Here is a 17,283-nt window from a genome sequence, read left to right on the forward strand (position 1 = left end):
TCCTCTTTGATATGAACTCTAACATAGGCCAAACTCACCGATTACAACTTTTTATCATCAAAAGCGCACRCTTGACACTTTGCTATTGAACTGTGGGGATATTAACTGCAAAATACGTAGTTTGGGGGGCAAGGTTAGAAAAGAGCAGCCAAAATAAGGCTAGAAAGAGTCACTAGAAAGGTTTGTAAATATTCAGATTTAATTCCGAGGTCTTAACTGTCCCCTCACCCGATGTAGTGGGCCAAAACAGATTAGTTTAATGCTGGCACCTGTAAACACAGACATGAGGTACCACGAGAAAGGCAGACAGTGTTATATTCCCGTTCATTCAGATACCAATTTCCCACCTCTGTTAAGAGTTCAATGCAAAGAGCCAGACATCCTTTTAAGCTATGGCTGGCAGGCATATAGTACTTTTTAAAGCAGCAGAGGTATATAATGGGAAAAGGCATTTTGCAAGGTGAGGATGATCATATTATGAGAACTGCAGAATCAAGTTTTAAAACAGGAAAAAAGTTAGCATACAAGCAGCAAGGGAAAAACTTCCTCAAAGTGAGATTTAAGTTCTAGCAACAGTAATTTTCATCCTACAGGAATACAAGCTTTGCGATACGATATTTGGAAGTCTAGAAATAGCACATTCCTCGCTGCTGATTGAAAGAGTTTCAGCTATAAAGCGCACTTTCATCAAAACAAAGGAAACCTTCATGTCTTCTGAACACTTAGGAGCCAGGCAGACAGCTCCCCTAATTCGATAGCACTGGCTTTACTCAAATTCAAAAAAAACCCTTTAATCCCATACACTTTCATTTGTAAGACTCCATTACAAAACCTCACAACTACAATTAAAAAATATATATATACAACTAATAAAACCAACTGGAGAAATTAAAAAAATTAAATTTATCRTTGGATAAGATGCTGAATTCTTCGTGAAATTTTCAAAGATCCCTTGGAGAAAAGAAAAAATCCTGATTTTGAAAAGGCATTTCTGAAAACGCTACCGCTAGTGAAGCRGATCCTGCAGACTTTCTGGTACAAGCCATGGGGCGCTGTAAAACAGGAATTCTGAAATCAGCAGGGAGGAACTGTTTAGTCCCTAATAGAGTCTGTATTTAGCGTTCATCCTAATTTAAATGGAAGTGACAGATCCAGAAGCCACAGTTTAGCACTAATATTTTACTTTTAACTACACAGCTGGTCAGGTTTTTTTTCCTTTAAGCAGAGATGTTAACAGCAGTTTTCTGCTTATGTTATTGAATTTGTTCTCAGCTGCATAAGTCATTTTTGCATAATCTATTCCCCCTCATAATAAATATGAACATTTACATTAAAAATTTTGCATATCCTCAGCTCTGTCATGTTCTTGCTACTGCGGCTTCCCCTGGCAATTAGCTTCCCGTAAGCAGCCAGGCAGGACGCACTAATGAAAGACTGAACGAGGACACATTTTTAATTCAGGAAGAGCAACTTCTTCAGACCGACTTGACGGTGTATCACTTCAATGCGTTTTGTTTTTTTGTTTGGGGATCCTAAAATGAGCACTTGGAACTAGAACTGATGCCAAACCCATTCAATATTTCAAGGTGACACTGATTGTGTGAAGGGCACCTACCTAAACTGTACGCTATACAGCACAAAAAAAATCCGCCCAAAAACACCAGTCGGACTTTAAATATACCGTCTATCTGGAATTAAGGCTACACGGACAACGGGTACTCATTCCCTACTAATTTTCCGTACCTKGCAGTAGGAGAGCAACACCTGTTTGATGATGACGTGGATGATGGGACCAAGGGCCCCCTCAGCAAGCTGGTTGTGCTGCCGTTCAGAGGGACCTCAAGGGGCTGGAGAAATGGGCAGAGAGGAACCTCGTGAAGGTCAGCAACGGGAAACGCCACATCCTGCACCTGGGGAGGAATAGCCCCAGGCACCCGGACACACCGGGGGCCGACTGGTCAGAGAACAGCTTTGCCGACGAGGACCTGGGAGTGGTCCCAATTCTGTATTTAAGATTCTGGGATTCCTGACTGAAAACCCAGTATATACTATCCTGAACTTTGCTTAATTTTCTCTATCCATCTAGTGTACCTCTTAAGTAGAGTCTCCTGGTTTCTTACTATTTCCCGATTCTAGTAAAGAATACTCATTTGCACTGCAGGATCAAGAACAAAAGACCAAGGCCAAAGAAAAAGTCAGCTATGTCACACACAGGTTATCACGCCGTATCTATTTAAAAGCCAGAGGTTAGCAAAATCCAGGAGGGATTACTTTTAAATGCAACAGTGCCCACGGACAAGTCTCAGCTGATTTTACCAAAGGAAGCTGGTCTTCCATTCCTCCAGGCATACTATGAACACGCTCCTGTTCAAAGATAGCTTCATAYGCAGACAGAAGTATTGCGTGTTCCCTAGTTGGCTTTGAAATGATGAAGCTTTAGCAAGTTGCCCTCTAAGCCTCTACAGGTTCACATTCCAAAAGATTCACAACCCTCATATCTACTGCCTCAATTAAAAGGTAGCAAAAAGCCAAGCTACCTATAGACTTCAAAGTAGTGATACAGCTTAATGTAGGATAACTCCCTTGAGTGAGGATTTAATGACTTAATCCACTAATGCATCCAACAGCATGCAGTCACTCTAAGTCACACTAAGATTTTACCGTGAAACCAAAGGGAAAGGAAGTGTTCTGGGTGACCTTTGTAGGCCRCTGACTACAAAGAACAGAATTTACATGTAATCCCATCTTAAACAAAGACACTACGACGAAGATCATTTGAAGCATCCTCCGTGCTACTGTGAAGTCTTCAAATACTGCAAAAAACACAAATGTGTTATGACACAAATTCAGAGTACTAAAAGACAGGTGACAAAACTGAGAGCATGGCTAGCTACCTCTGTTCATTGCTAAAAGCGGCACCAAGGAGAGGGAAGTAATAAAGTTCTGTAAAATTCGAAATAAGTAAATATCATTATTTATTGCAAACATGAGTTCTGAAGATAGAACAGCATCAATTAAAGCCTCCTATCTAAATTGAAACCTTGTCTTTATTCAAATGCATGATATCTTTTATCCTGGCCATTCCTGCAATTCATCAAGTTTCTTTGAATTTTAATCCGATCATCCAATGCGCTTGGAGCCTTTTTCTATGGGCGTCGCTTGTCGATTGAACGAGCGCATTAAATCCGTCAGCATGGTTATTAATGAAGACATTGCAATGCTAAAGGCCAAGCCAGACCTCGGTAGGATTTCATTCGATACACCCTTCTATTTGCACAATACTTTAAAAGCACGTTTTGAAAGCAAGTTTCCTTAATTTGCTTATTGGCAAGTACTGCCAAACGCCTGCTAGAGTCAAGCTACGGCGTATAGCATTTCTACTCTATCTACAAAGCCTGTTGCCTTACCGCAGGTCGCCACGTCAAAACGTAGGGCAAATATTTGCCCTCTCTGTACTTCAGTGCCGCAGCTACAAGTCCCAATGCCTCCTAAAAGCCTTAGGACACTTGCACGCACACACAAAGTGAGAAGGTGGCACATTTCAGCCGCTAATCCTGCTGCCACATCCTACCATCGTGCAGAAAGTACAGGGAGGGGAAACAGCAGGGGGAAGAGGAAGGAGGAGGTATCTCCACCCATCTGCCCAAAATGCCCTGAAGATAGAGGTCAGAAATCAACCTGAAACCAGCCTTAAATAGGGAACACACTCTAGGACAACCAAATTTCAGTTGTTCATTGTGAATCCGAGTCACATATCAGACAAAAAAGCCCTTCAAGTCCCAAATGGGAGCTCAGAAGTTTTATCATGCATCCTTATTTTAAAAGCTGCAGAAGAACAAGACACCCCACATCCCTCCCTCAGCCTGGCTAAACACCAGACAAACATTTATTTTCCCAATACTCTCTGCAAGCACTTTGCCTCTTGACAACGGCTCTCAGGGTTCTAAAATCATTTTTTCTTACAAGAAAAATAACTTCATGTTTAGCATTCTCTCTGCTGTTTCAAGACAACACAGATTTCTCCCAGAACAGCCGCTTAAGAGTTTTTGTGGAAAGACTGCACACCAGACTAGCTACCAAGCTTTTAATCAGAATTGGCATTTGATTCCAAAGGGAAAAAACCAACTACCTCCCCAGCAGACTCAAAGTGACCAAGGACCATTATACTTCAGATATTCACTTATAAAAAGATGTTTTGTAGATAGGTATGAAGCACAGTTCTGTAATGAGCAATAAACAACGGCTACATGAGCAAAATCACCAACACAGCAAGGACCAACAGCAGCCGGCCTGATGATGAAGATCCAGCCTGAAACTCGCTCAACTTCCAGTAAAAGCTTACTGCGAGTATGACTCTGGAAGAGCTTCATTAACAGAGAACTTGCCGTATAATTATAAACAGCGACCTTTTCCCTTGATTACACATATTGGGAGAACAGACGGACAAAATGCTGCCAAGAGCAAAAAGCATGCATCGTCACGCTGAGCTAGTTTATACAGATTAACGATGCTTATTACTAAAAACAGTATTGCAACCAGTATTATAAAACACTAATGAACGCTACCGAAGGTGACACTATTTCCAGCTCTGCCACAAATCCCCTGCGGCCCCGGGCAAGTTAACCTGCCTGCCGCCGTCCCCACCACCACCACCCCAGMGGAGCGCTGCCCTCCGCGAGCCGTCCCTCCGCGCTCCCTTGCGCCTTGCCCCTCTGATTCACCGCTAATACTGGTTGTGACTGTTGCTACTCTGCTCTTTTGACAGCTTTATCCCATGCTGTGCTGCGTTATTTTAAACATTAACTGTATCACATGCGTTGTTAACAACCACATATCTTTGTATCTCAATTACCTTGTCAAAATACACGATTTAAACACAAAGTGCCTGTACCTCAACAGGTTTTGCTTTCTCCCTAGCCTGAACTCCAGTCCCCAAAACGACCGGATACCAAAACAGTGCCGGTAAGAACCGATACTCTGCTTATATAAAAGCGTCACCGTATCACAAGCAAGCCTCTAAAAGCTGCCTGCTGGCGCATCAAGACATAAGAAAGAAGAGAACTTACCTGCTGGCAAGGAAAGTCTTGAAATATCTGGAAGAATAAAGAAATATGTTTAGAAACAGCAGGAAAAGTAGTTTTAAAACAACTGCATTAGCCTAACCACCTTTCCGCAAGGCCGTGCTTGCTTAATACAGCCCACGGTCTGAAGCAGCTTGCCAGCTGCTAGGCAAGCCCCACGCAAATCCAAAGCGCTTTCCCTGTCTCACCCCGTTCATTAACAGGATTACGGTTTGCCTACCTAACCGGGGGATAAAGATTATACTGCTAAGCAATATATGTGTAATTATCATAGCAGGATGCAGGTCACTGAACTAATGTTACCTATAGATTTTGCCATCATCACCCACATAATTTCAGAGCTGAAACCGTCAGGTTAGTCCTCGCCTCCTCGCAAGAGGACGACACTGTTTATTTTTCCTTTTTTTCTTAAAACTTTAGAGGCAGCCAAGCTTTCAAATGGGTAAGGTCAAAACATGAAAAGTAAAATTAAAAGAAAAGGAAATCTATCTGGGTAAAGCTGATTGTTACTTAACATTTTTATAGTAAGTGCCAAGTATGTCTTCAGGTACAGTATAGCATGCGTCTCTGGGAAGGATCCCCCCACCCCCCAAAAAAATCACTGCTTCAAAGCCCAAATCATATGAAAAATTAAACCCTAAGGAATGACAGACATTAATGCAAATACATTAAATTTCCCTAAAAAGGTAATTATAGCTTGTTATATTCCTTCCGACTTGTTATATTCCTTGTTATTTTTATATATATATATATATTTTTTTTTTTTTCCAAGCTATAGCTTGTTATATTCCTTCCAATAATCACCACCATAGCGGGGGCTTGGGGTTCCCAATGAGAATTCAGAACAAACACCAAAACCCACAAAAAACCTAGGAATCAAGAATTATTAAAGGCAATAAGGACTAGGACTGGGGACACAAACTGAGAAGGTGATGAATAGCTGAAACAAATAGAAGTAAGAAAAAAATAAAAGAAAGGAGTAAGAAAATAAGAAAGCCTAAGAAAGAGGTCAGAGAAGAAGCAGCATAGTTGTTTGGATTTAAAAACCAAAATACCTAAATGCAATGCTGAGTGACAAAAAAAAAAAAATCAATGTATTGGGTACACATCCATGTGGACTCTGAACGTTATCCCCAGGCTTAAGAACTGGAGCAGCTTCAGAGACTATTAGGGCAGATGGTCACTACTTTGCTACCTATTAGGAAAAATAGGGAGACTGAATAAATTTAGTACTGAGAGACACTAAATGTCATGCTTGGTTCTGTTCATATTCCATTTCTGGGTCTGCAAAGCCCGATGGAACCTGAATACCAAATGCAATCACATCCGAAACAAATCGGTCTCTAAAAAGGCAGCTTACCCAAACTTTCAAAACTAAACTTTAGTGCTCATTCTGATGAAACAACTGTCCCGGAGAGGCAAGACACAAAGTTAAAACACACTTAAAAATGCAAAATAGAAACAGCAACAGGACACCCCCCCAAAAACACCAGAAAACATTGCATGCTTTATTCCAGCAAAAGCACACAGAGTTTTCAAAGGTAACAAACTACATTTATAAAAAGATAAGCTCACCATGCCTCCTCCTACAAGCAAAACCAGCTGGTGCACTGAGAAATGCCTTTAGATGGTAGTGACAATAAACAGGCAGGAAGACGCCTAAGCTGCAGAAACTGCAGGAAGGAAAAGCCTCAAGTTGTCTCCGGCCTTAGTTTCTGTACAGAATACAGAGCAGCGTGTGTGTGTGTATGTGTATATATATATACACATACATACAAATACACACACATATATATGGAATGAATCTTTGTGCTGGCAGAAAAATACATTGTAGTAACAGTTAACTTTGAAAGTTAAATGAACCAAGAGAAATGCCAAGTCCTTCTATCGGTTTGCATGTTTGTAAGAGCTTTGCTTGATAGTTTCCGCACGTGTTTTGATGCAATCAAAAAAAATTCCTGCTCGTCACAAGGACATACAATAGGAAGAGTTTTATCCACTTGAGTTAAAAATAATCTAAAATAAAATTGCAAAGTAGAAAGTATCATGGCTGATTTTAATTTTTCTACTATGATGGAAACTAACTTCTRAATTCAGTTGTCTGTAAAATTACAGAATCTGAAAAAAATTATAAAGAACAGCTACAAGCTCCAGTAAAAAAATGCACAAGTCTGGATGTACAGGAAAAGTTTATATCACAGCATTTATTGCTCTCAAAGCAGACTATCTAACTAAGCGTACCTACACAGAAGAGTAAGAAAATGCTAGTAAACATGCCTGCCAGATAAGAACATTATAACACGCACACAGATATGCAGAAAACATTAACTCGTATTCCATGAACTTAACCATGCAATTTCAAATACCTTCAGGGAAAGCTGGGCTGTTAAAGCACGCACAATTTTTAACTTCAGAAGGAACCGCTCGCGTTTGGCGTTCGTGCCTAGCGCTCGAGCTGCTGCTTCCTCGGCGATTTCTTTGCGAATAAGGCACCTGCATTCCCACAAACCCCTTTAACTTCACCGGGACCGACCCAAGCAGGGTACCTACAGGATCAGCACAGTGCTATATTTAGTCAACAACTTGTAATGATTTCTTACTTCCAAGTTCCACTTCAAATTAGTTCCCTAAGTGCATTAACTGAAGAGATGCTACACCTCTGGGACAAGTATACTTAATGTAGCTTCCTGCAAGTACCTGTTCTTCTAATACAACTGAGTGTAAGAAAGACTGTTTTCTGAGATTAATTCACACACGCTAGATTTAAAAGCAAGAAGGACAAAAGAAATTGAAGCCTGAAGGTCACATCAGCCTGCTCAAAACTGCAGAAACGCACTTAGCAAGTTGTATCATATTTTTCAAGGATTTCCATTAAGCATAAGATCTTTTGGAGGCTAATGCATCTCAACTGCGGAAAACACCAACCACCACAGAACAGCAACTCGTAATAGCATAAATAAGGCATTAAAAATTATGTCATTATTCCAAGATAAAAATCACCAATTCTGTGCATTTTTTGTGTTCACTATTTGCGTATCCAGGTACCACTACACAACTTTCCAGGGGTCAGTCGCATTCTGCATTTATATTCTTGCAAGTCTTTCCATGCTACTAAAGTAGGGAACAAACTGCTAGTGATTAGGCAGAAAGAAAAATATAATTTTTGGACAATACTCCTTGCAAATTTTTCACATGCCTAGCAAAGATGGTCTAGTTCTCAAAAAAAGTTTTAATCTTAGACAGCAGGAGGATGGAGCAGACGACCTGCAGAGGTCCCTTGCAACCAACATTCCTGTAATATTATACACAGATGACAAAAGCAGAACTTGAAAAAAGCTGTAACAACATTAGAGGCGCTACAAAACAAAGAAGCTCCTCAGCCAAAAAAGCTTGCCAAACAGAACAGTTGTCTACACCAATTCGCTGAAGAACAGGATGGACTTCATGTTAAGACAGACTACTGCTTCTATACCTGCTGAGATGGTTTTGGGCAGTATAATCCTCATATCGATTTTGTGGATCTAGCCACAAGCAGCCTTTTTTACGACATCCCGTAACTAGAAGGCATCCATATACCCGTAATGCTATACGTGCTTTTGTGAAAGTATGCATTTTGCATTGCAGGTTTTCCCTCAAACGCTTTCTTGGAAACGGAGCCACAATTTAACATCTTGCTTTCCAAGAGTAACATCTAAATCATCAAAAACAGGAATATTTTGAGAGCTTCATGTTCCTACCTCAAGGTAAAATGAGAACATGCCTCCATGGACAACAACGGAGGCTCACGCTCGCACTCAGTCTGCAACACTGSTGCTTCTCCAGAACTGCGGTAAGCAGCAGACCACAAGAAATTTGATTCTGTTCTAGTGCAGCAGCAGCAGCTGYGTCTCTAGCCTAACAGTGCTCTCTTGAAATGAATTTGATACTCAGCTCAAGAAACGCTCTCTCTCTAATGGTAGTAAAGGCTAGCAGCACACCGAGAACCGCAGACCACAGTCTCCAGGAAGCGGGGTAACACATGGCACTCAAMAGCACAGCGAGCCTTCCAGCTGAAGGAGGAGTATCGCAGCCACAACGTAAAAGGCAGTTTTCCTACTCGCATCCCAGGACTAAAATCACTCAGGAATACACGCAAGCAACCAGCTTTTAGTCTCTGCATGGCTGACGCTTAAGGATATTGCCTTAGAGGCTGGATTCAACAGGCCAGAAGCCTCCCTTCCTACGACCCTCTGGCAGGCTCAAAGGCTGCCAAATCCTCCTCCAGGCTTTAATGAAGCTGYGATCTCATTTCCTCCAGCAGAGTATATTAAAAGGAAAAGAGCAAAGGATTAAGCAGAAAACGCAAATCACCTTTCAATAAACTGCTTGGTAAAACTACAACATTCGTTGGTAAACTGGAGGACATATTCCTGATTATCTATCTATTGAGCAAAGTCCTTAAATATGGAGCTACCGTGGATCCTATCCTGAATCTGTTCTGGCAGCACACCTTCCACCTGCTAAGGAAAAGTTGCCAAAAAGAAGGAGAGGAAAAAAGAGGAGAAAAAAAAAAAAGCCTCACATTACAATTAAAAGGTTTCCACGCAAAATCTACCATAACAACTGCTCAGACTGCTCCATATAGATCTTTTTCCTCGTTGTTCAAAGTACAGCCCTTATTCCTAACCCAAGTCTAACCTACTTCTGCTCTAGCAGCTGCAGAGCTGGATGATAACAGCCCTTTATTAGCTCATTTCCCATTAAGGCAGTTTTAGGTTAAGGAGTGACTCAGTCAAATCTTTTCTTATATTAACTACACAGAATGAGAACCAGAAGCGTCTCAGTGCAACGGCACATTTTTCTAAACCTGTGATCATCCTTACAAGTCTCACAATTCTCTATTTYTGTTTTTAGGAACTTCTCTGACATGCAGACACCAACGTGTGACACAGGATTCAGAAGTCAATCATAAGAGCACTGAAAATATCATTTGCTTCCTTAGCCCGAGTTCTTTTTCCTCTATTGACATATTTATTGCATTTGCCTAAGGCACAGGAACAGCTGAATACGTACCATGAATTGCAAATTTTTATCCCTTACCCTTGGAAAGCTAGAGGGGGGCGGTTATAGGATGGATTCCTCCATCCACCAGCTTACCAGCATTTTTTGTCCTTTGGCCAGACAGGAAGACCTTCAACGTACAAAACCACACGTTCGCTGTTTACAACCCAACTTCACAGGAGATCCAGGTTGCACTGTAATACTTCGTTATTCTGGTTTAAGTCTTTGCTTCAACTGCAAATAGCAGCAGTAATGTTTTAATGCTTTAATCTCCGTCTGTTAAAAAGGTTAACTAGCAAACAGCCAAGAACTAACTGCTCTGAGACCCTCCTCAGGAATGATGCACAGGTCATACTATGTTTTGAGGCCTCCTGTGCAACTGTTAGTTATTACCTTTAATGCTAGCTGCTGTTCCTTAATCACAAAAGCAACACAGTATTAAAGGTACTGAAAAAATTAGAGGATCAATTGGAATACTGCACAGAACACTACTTTTTTTTTTTGAGATTATGTTTGGTTAATAAACTAGATGCTAGGTACAGTCACACTGTGATCACCAAGCGCTGTGAAGGGTTGACACACTTCAGGTAGTTTTGAACACACAACAGCGTTACATCATGTTACAGCAGCACAACTGTCAGCGTCAGCTAACTTGTCCTGTATCTTGGGGAATCCATGCAGTTTGTATTTATTTCTACAACTGACAACAAATGGACAAATCAGTAGCTAAACTGTCACGCTCTTCTCACCACCCCCAGTCTTCTGTTTATACCTGCTTCCCACCCACTGCAATTTTAAAGCAAAAGCCACGTTTAGTCTCCTTAGCTTCCAACATCTACAGAAGTCTTTCAAGTTTCCAATTGCAATTTCCCCTCTCCCACTGAATAAAATACTCCTCCTAAACTATTTGGATTATAATTGGTAAATATTAGGGTTTTTTTTTTTTAAATCTAAAATCCATATTCCGATTAAGATGCTGAGTGTAATCCACATGTTTTTCTTAATCTCACCTGGACTCTGCCCTGAATTAGAAGAGATATGCACTTGAAAACTGTAAATTCATTTACACTACATTATTGAGCACATCCACAGAGTTCTCTATCCACTTACTACTAGCCAAGTTTTAGGGAAGGTATATTAAACAATAAGAGATTTAATGAAAAAAATTGTAATGCAAGCTATCGTACAATTCAAGGAGATAAAGAGCAGCAAGAAAATTCACTGAATGGTTACTTGGTGGGGGGCGGAAATCAATCCCAATATATATTAAGAAACATGAAGTATCTGACCAACTCTTATGTTAATGAGTTTATCCTCATTATACACACAAATACTATACCCCTTTCGCCTGTGCAGATGAGAGGCATGGCTAGAGATGAGTCAGGAGTGAACTCCCCCCAAAATTGTTTTTATTCAGCATTGTGAAATGGGAAAGTGAGATCTCCAAGTCTGCAAGCGTTACGGAGCGCAGCCAAACGCCATGCCGATGGCAGGGAACCCTAGAGGGCCTCACAAACCAAGCTCATTGCCAAAAGGCAGCAGATAAGCTTCAAAATAGATAAACATGAAGYGATGCATCTAGGGAGGGAAAGGTATTCTGAGCAATACCTTCATTGCACTGAACACTTGCACTTCTGCAGTTACCGCTCTGGAAGGAAACCCATGTGCAGTGACTCTTTCCTCTGAAATCATCAGCTCAAAACGTGGCAGCTGACAAACACGGCAGATGCAAACCTGCTGCTCCACCAAACCATAAAGCACCCACATCTCGTGTGCTCCTTCTGGTGCCTGCACCAGAAGGAAGACATAGGGGAGTTAGGGAAGGTCCAGAGAAGGGAAGCCAAAACGATCCCGCTACAGACTAGGCACAAGCTTTAGATGTGACCTATGCAAGCCCAGGAACCTTAAACTGCTTAAGAGGTTGAGGGAGGACGTTCTGTGCTGGGTCTACCAGGAATGTCTCCAGCACTATGATCTGTGATCACGTAACCCCGATTGAAATCCTGTGACATTTTACCAACCTGCCATTTCAAGCCCCCGGGCAAACTTGGGRAAAACCAAAGCGTTACACCCCCAGCACTACACAGCGCTGCCTCTTAAACGTGGTAGGTTTAGAGGCGTATTTTAAAACCCCATCAACTCAGTGCTGCTTGCTGTCATTAAATTTCCCCATCATTTTTTACAATGGAGTTGTGACATGCCATGTTCCACCAGAAGTTATGCACATTTTCCAGAGGCGACAGGTTTTTATAGTTCCTGTACTAAAATAAAGATTATCGTTGCACGCCAGTAAAGCTGTTTTGCACTCCAAGATATGACAGGAACTCAGCACGGAGATGTTTCATGATAAAAAGAAAAAAACACACATTTTTCCAGGTACTTTGCAAGGTGAAGCCTTATCCTTGTAAAAAAATGAACACCAAGGACAAAACCAAGGACGGGAATTAGGAGAAAGTACTTCAGGCCTGGATATTTGAACATGAAGCACAACGGAGCTACAGATCCCAGAGCACAAGGCAGAAGAAAGCTGCTTTCTTGTTTTTTAAAGATAAATTGTTAAGAAAGGTTACAGCAACAGACTAACAACAAGAAAACTGGAAGTTTTTTTCTGAATATYGGAACAGTATTTTTCTTTTTCTTTTAAAAGACTGAAATTCTTAAAGAGTTGGGAGAGTCATTTCCCTTCGTGTGCTGCCACTGTACAGYTATACGATTCCCATGGGCACAGCCCACACACGGACTCTGTTGTCACTGCAGCTTTCCAGAAGCCAGAATTAAAGTTTTTTCATTTGAAGCTACAGAATATTAAAGATGAGCAAAAGAAGGTCAAAGAGGATAAATCAACACCACTTGCATGGAGGGAAGGAGAAGGAAGAGAAATTAAAAGACAGTGTCTCAGTAAACACACACGTCTGTGAGAAGGCAGTCTGCCAAAAGTTTTATACAAGATAGTTATCGTCTTTGCACATTTAGTGTAGTTATCTAAAAAGGGACTGCTACTTAGTTAATGCTTGAAAGCCTGAAAAGACTTACCTAGTGCCTTATCTTAACTTACATAGTGCCTAAAATTAAAAGAAAATTCTATTAATTTCAACGGGAATACTGCAAAAGTGAGTTTGACAGCAGTTGCAGAATTTTATTTTTGTGTTCAGAAATCCACTCCAATAAACAAGATGAAATCTCTTTTCAATGAGAATGCTGCTGTATGTGTAGGGTTAGATGGAGAAAAAAATATTTGGGTACAGCTAAAGCTTATTTCAAAGCAAAGCGTAATGTCCYTTTCCAATAAATGGCCATTTCCACAAGCACATGACCTACGGCATTTGTAGTCAAAGCTACGGAGGCCTGAAATCGGTTCTCAACAGCGAGACGTGACAGTTTTGGAGTCTAACAATGTAAGAAATAACAGAAAATTGAGGACACCGTGTTCAGCCTGTTAGACATACTTTCAATAAATTTACTACTACAGGCACTTAAAAAAAAAAAAGAAAGAAAAAAAGACTCCTTTAACAACCTTGTCGCTTCAGCAAGTCTTCTGCTTCTTACCAGGGACACGGATTTTAAGCTTCAAACTACCGTAAAAGTTTGAAGGTACAGGACACCTCAAAGCATAATTCAGATGTAAATCATCTTTTTTAAACTTTCTAAAGTGTAGGTCACGAAGAGAGGAAGATCRTTTCAAGAACCATCTAGGTTGAACATACTATTTGTCAGAGAAGAAACCAGACAACGCAGGGTACTGAGAAGCAGCAGAAAGACTAATATTATTTCTGTTGTTACAAAAGCATACGTACACTGTTTTTAAGGCAGAACGACGTGGATCCTAGCTCAGSGTCTTAAATAAGACCTTTGATGCCACAGATATAAAGACAACAGAAATCAGGAAAGGACAAAAGAGCAGTTACAAAGCAAAATACTATGTGTTCATCTAAACTGATATAATTGCTATACTTGGCGATGGCTGTATTTGAGATACGCGGGTTCCCCAATCCCACTCCAAGCAGGGCAGAAGCACTAGCAGAAACGGAGAAAAGTCTTTTCCCTTGCTTCTCCCTCTGCTATCACCTTTTTTACTGTTTCTCAGTAAGAAAAGAAAATGGATAGGAATTTAAGACAGCCCAAAAGGTGACAAGCAAGGCAGGGAGGAACCACAGGCAGAAGAAAACACATATACACTGGGACAAAACCCAGAAGAGAAGCGACAGATGAAAGCTTGATCTATCCAAAGGGGGGAACAAGACAGCAGAGTGCACAACTCCAGCGCACAACACGAGCCGGGCTTTCTTCTCCCAACTGCTTCTGCCACGCAGCCATCAGCGAGCGCCTCTCCAAAGATGCTGTCACTCATGTAACAGGAAAATCCCCTACGCAGCTCTTCTCTGCGAGAACGTGATCAAACAGGAGACCCCATCAGCTTGATGGAAGACAGCACACGTGCAACCCGCGTACTTGGTTTGCGGCGACTTCCGAGCGTGCCCGCGGCTCACGTCAGCAACCCGAGCAAGCCAAATAGATTGTTTCTAATGCAGCAGGATCTGAAGTCTCGCGTCCGTGATTGATGGTTTTTCATATCCACGAGCCCATTGAAAAACTTCAGCTTGGCATCATTAAGATTCTATCAGTCTTGAAATGTAATTTAAGAGAGTCTTTTTCTCCTTAATCTGCTGCTCTATTTAATCAATTTAATGCACAGTAAAAACTTAATTTGACAAAATTGAATGCATCATTTTTCTCTGCCTCCGGCATAAAACAGATTAAGACCACCAGAAGCACTTGCAGAAAGATTTAAGATTCATTACATCTTCGGTGGCAGATAAATGTCAGATTTGCTATAAACTCGGCATTCTGCAGACTCAATACTGTGTTTACTAAAGCTGCTGGGGTTGTTTCAGTTAAYGCTCTGATTGCATTTACCTTCCCGGCAGCTAACTCAAATTTGGCCTCCCACGTAAGCGATGATTGCCTTTTTATGTCCAATTTTTAGGTCCAATTTAAACTAACCAGACCATCCACCAAAATACCAAAAGGCAACGACAGAAAGTTGCCCTGCAATGACCGTATCAGGGACCGCATGGAAGAGCGCTCCCGGCAGCGGCTCTCCTCCCCGCATCAAGGCCAGGGCACGGCAGCCCTATTYGCACCGCTGCTGTTTGAACGCGTCTGCCTCCAGGGCTGCCAAACCGATCATCCTCGCAAATAATGAACGAGCCACCTCTACGGGCAGCAGCGAAGGGAATGCTGACGGAGTACGGCCCACAAAACCTGCTCATCACTTTCTCAGCTGAAAATCACCATCCTGTAGTTACTCTTAAACATACCTGCCAATACAAGGTCAACAAGCATTTATTACACATCTATTTTTAAGTGAATTTTTGAAGTCTATCATAATTTTATAATTTTCTAGAAAAGACATTTTTATTTTTGCAGGACAAAGCATATCTATTACTTCAAAAATCAGCCTGAAATTTACTTTTTCTACTGGTGAGTGTTTAGAAACAGCATTGTTTTTCTTGTAAAGTGCATAAATATTTCACTAACAGCTTTTTTCCATTTATGCAAAATGATCATACAGTATATGTACACTTGTACAATTAAGCTAACTTGTACTTGCTTTGTTGATACGTAAAATGCAATACCAATGCTGAATACACATACTGCTGACATATAACGATTCCTTATCAGCAAGCAAATTAGCTGCAGTATGCACTGGAGCAAATAAGGGAATCGTGGATGACCTCTCTGAAGGATGAATAGAAAAGGGCCACGAAAATCCTATTTATGCAGGTATATTTGATAGGTAGGACTCGGTGAGCAAATGAATTCTTACCTCTGTGCAGCAAGTAAGCCCACGAAGATGAGTACCAAAGAGAACCTGTATACTTTCAACTGAGCAATGAACTGCAGAACGGCAATATAACAAGTCTTCCTTTACAAAACATAATGTCTGTACTACAGAAAACGTTATTTATGCAGAAGAACTGTACATAGCATTTAGCATAAATTGTTATTAACATCCAGAAACTTAGCGATAAATATTTGGACATGAATTACAAGCCAGACCAATACCCTTTTCTCGTGAGCTCATCGTGATCGGCACTGAAGCCAGGGGAATCTCTCGTCTCCCTTCACACGAAGTCAAGCAGCGCAACCAACCAAGCACAGTGACCCCCTAAACAACAACAGCCACAGTGATAATCTTTTTGAACTGTTCAGTAATATTTTAGTTTACTGGTTGCCCCACCATCCTGTTTGCCTTAAATACCAACACCAGTTCACCACTTCTGTGATTTCAAATGAAAATGAACTATTTGAGGAACATTCCCTAAACAGATTTTTATTTTCTGTTGATTTGTCAGGTGTGGAGGAAAGAAAGATCAGTTAAAAGAAATACATAATTTTTTTCTACTCCTTAACTAACTTAGTCAAAAATCAGATGTCACTGAATCTTTAAAAAGCAAGAACAAAAAAAAAATTTAGCTTGGTTACAAGGATTATGAAGAACAGAACTGACAGTTGTTTCATGTACTTTTAACCTCAGTAACATAAAAAATGGGTAGTTATATTTATTATACTATGATCTAGTTACCAAATTATCCTATACAAAATGTCATGTCTGCCTAGCAGTTATTCAGGATGGTAACAATGTCTTCTGCTCTCCTTAAATTGAAGACAGAGAACATATGCAACACTTAATTAAAAAAATTAAAATTCAGAGAATGCTATGGAGCCAACATTGAGTCCATCAACATCTTCTCCCCAACCATCCCTCTCCCACTTGCTGGAGAGGGCATCCTAAAACTCACTCAAAAACAAAACAAAAAAATTCATTCGAGTTCAAGCTTAAAGCATAAATTAAAGAGAAAGAAAATGGTTCAAGGCCCAGCTTAACAACCTAAATCAAATTTCTGATAATTATTATAAAAGACCCCTTTTCAGTGCAAGCTGCTTCAAGATCCACTCAAGTTCAGAGGGGGCATAAAATTAAATTTGATTTAAAATGCTACGCTACTCTGGTGCAAAATCATCTAGCTCTACTGCATGAGCAGTATTTCAGGCATTTCTCAATACCTGCATCTTATAGTGATATGCAGAAAGAAATCAAAATAAAGAACTGTAGTGTGCAACTATTTAGTGTAGCTCTGATATAGTTAATATTTCATTA

The 17,283-nt window shown here is 40.7% G+C and overlaps 1 protein-coding gene across 10 annotated transcripts in view; it reads right to left on the reverse strand.

Moving 5' to 3' along the window:
- PTK2 (protein tyrosine kinase 2) overlaps positions 1-17,283 on the reverse strand; it is a 198,973-nt gene that overhangs the window by 148,079 nt on the left and 33,611 nt on the right. For 8 of the 10 annotated variants that reach the window (XM_026058544.1, XM_026058530.1, XM_026058538.1 and 5 more), the window contains one exon: positions 5,067-5,093. The exons of the other annotated variants lie outside the window; for them this stretch is intronic. The gene's annotated coding sequence lies outside the window, so the exon portion shown is untranslated. The remainder of the gene's footprint in view (positions 1-5,066; positions 5,094-17,283) is intronic. 10 annotated transcript variants of the gene reach the window in all.

This window comes from Apteryx rowi, unplaced genomic scaffold (assembly GCF_003343035.1).
Source record: "Apteryx rowi isolate R43461 unplaced genomic scaffold, aptRow1 scaffold_148, whole genome shotgun sequence".
In the NCBI taxonomy this organism is placed as follows: Eukaryota; Metazoa; Chordata; class Aves; order Apterygiformes; family Apterygidae; genus Apteryx; species Apteryx rowi.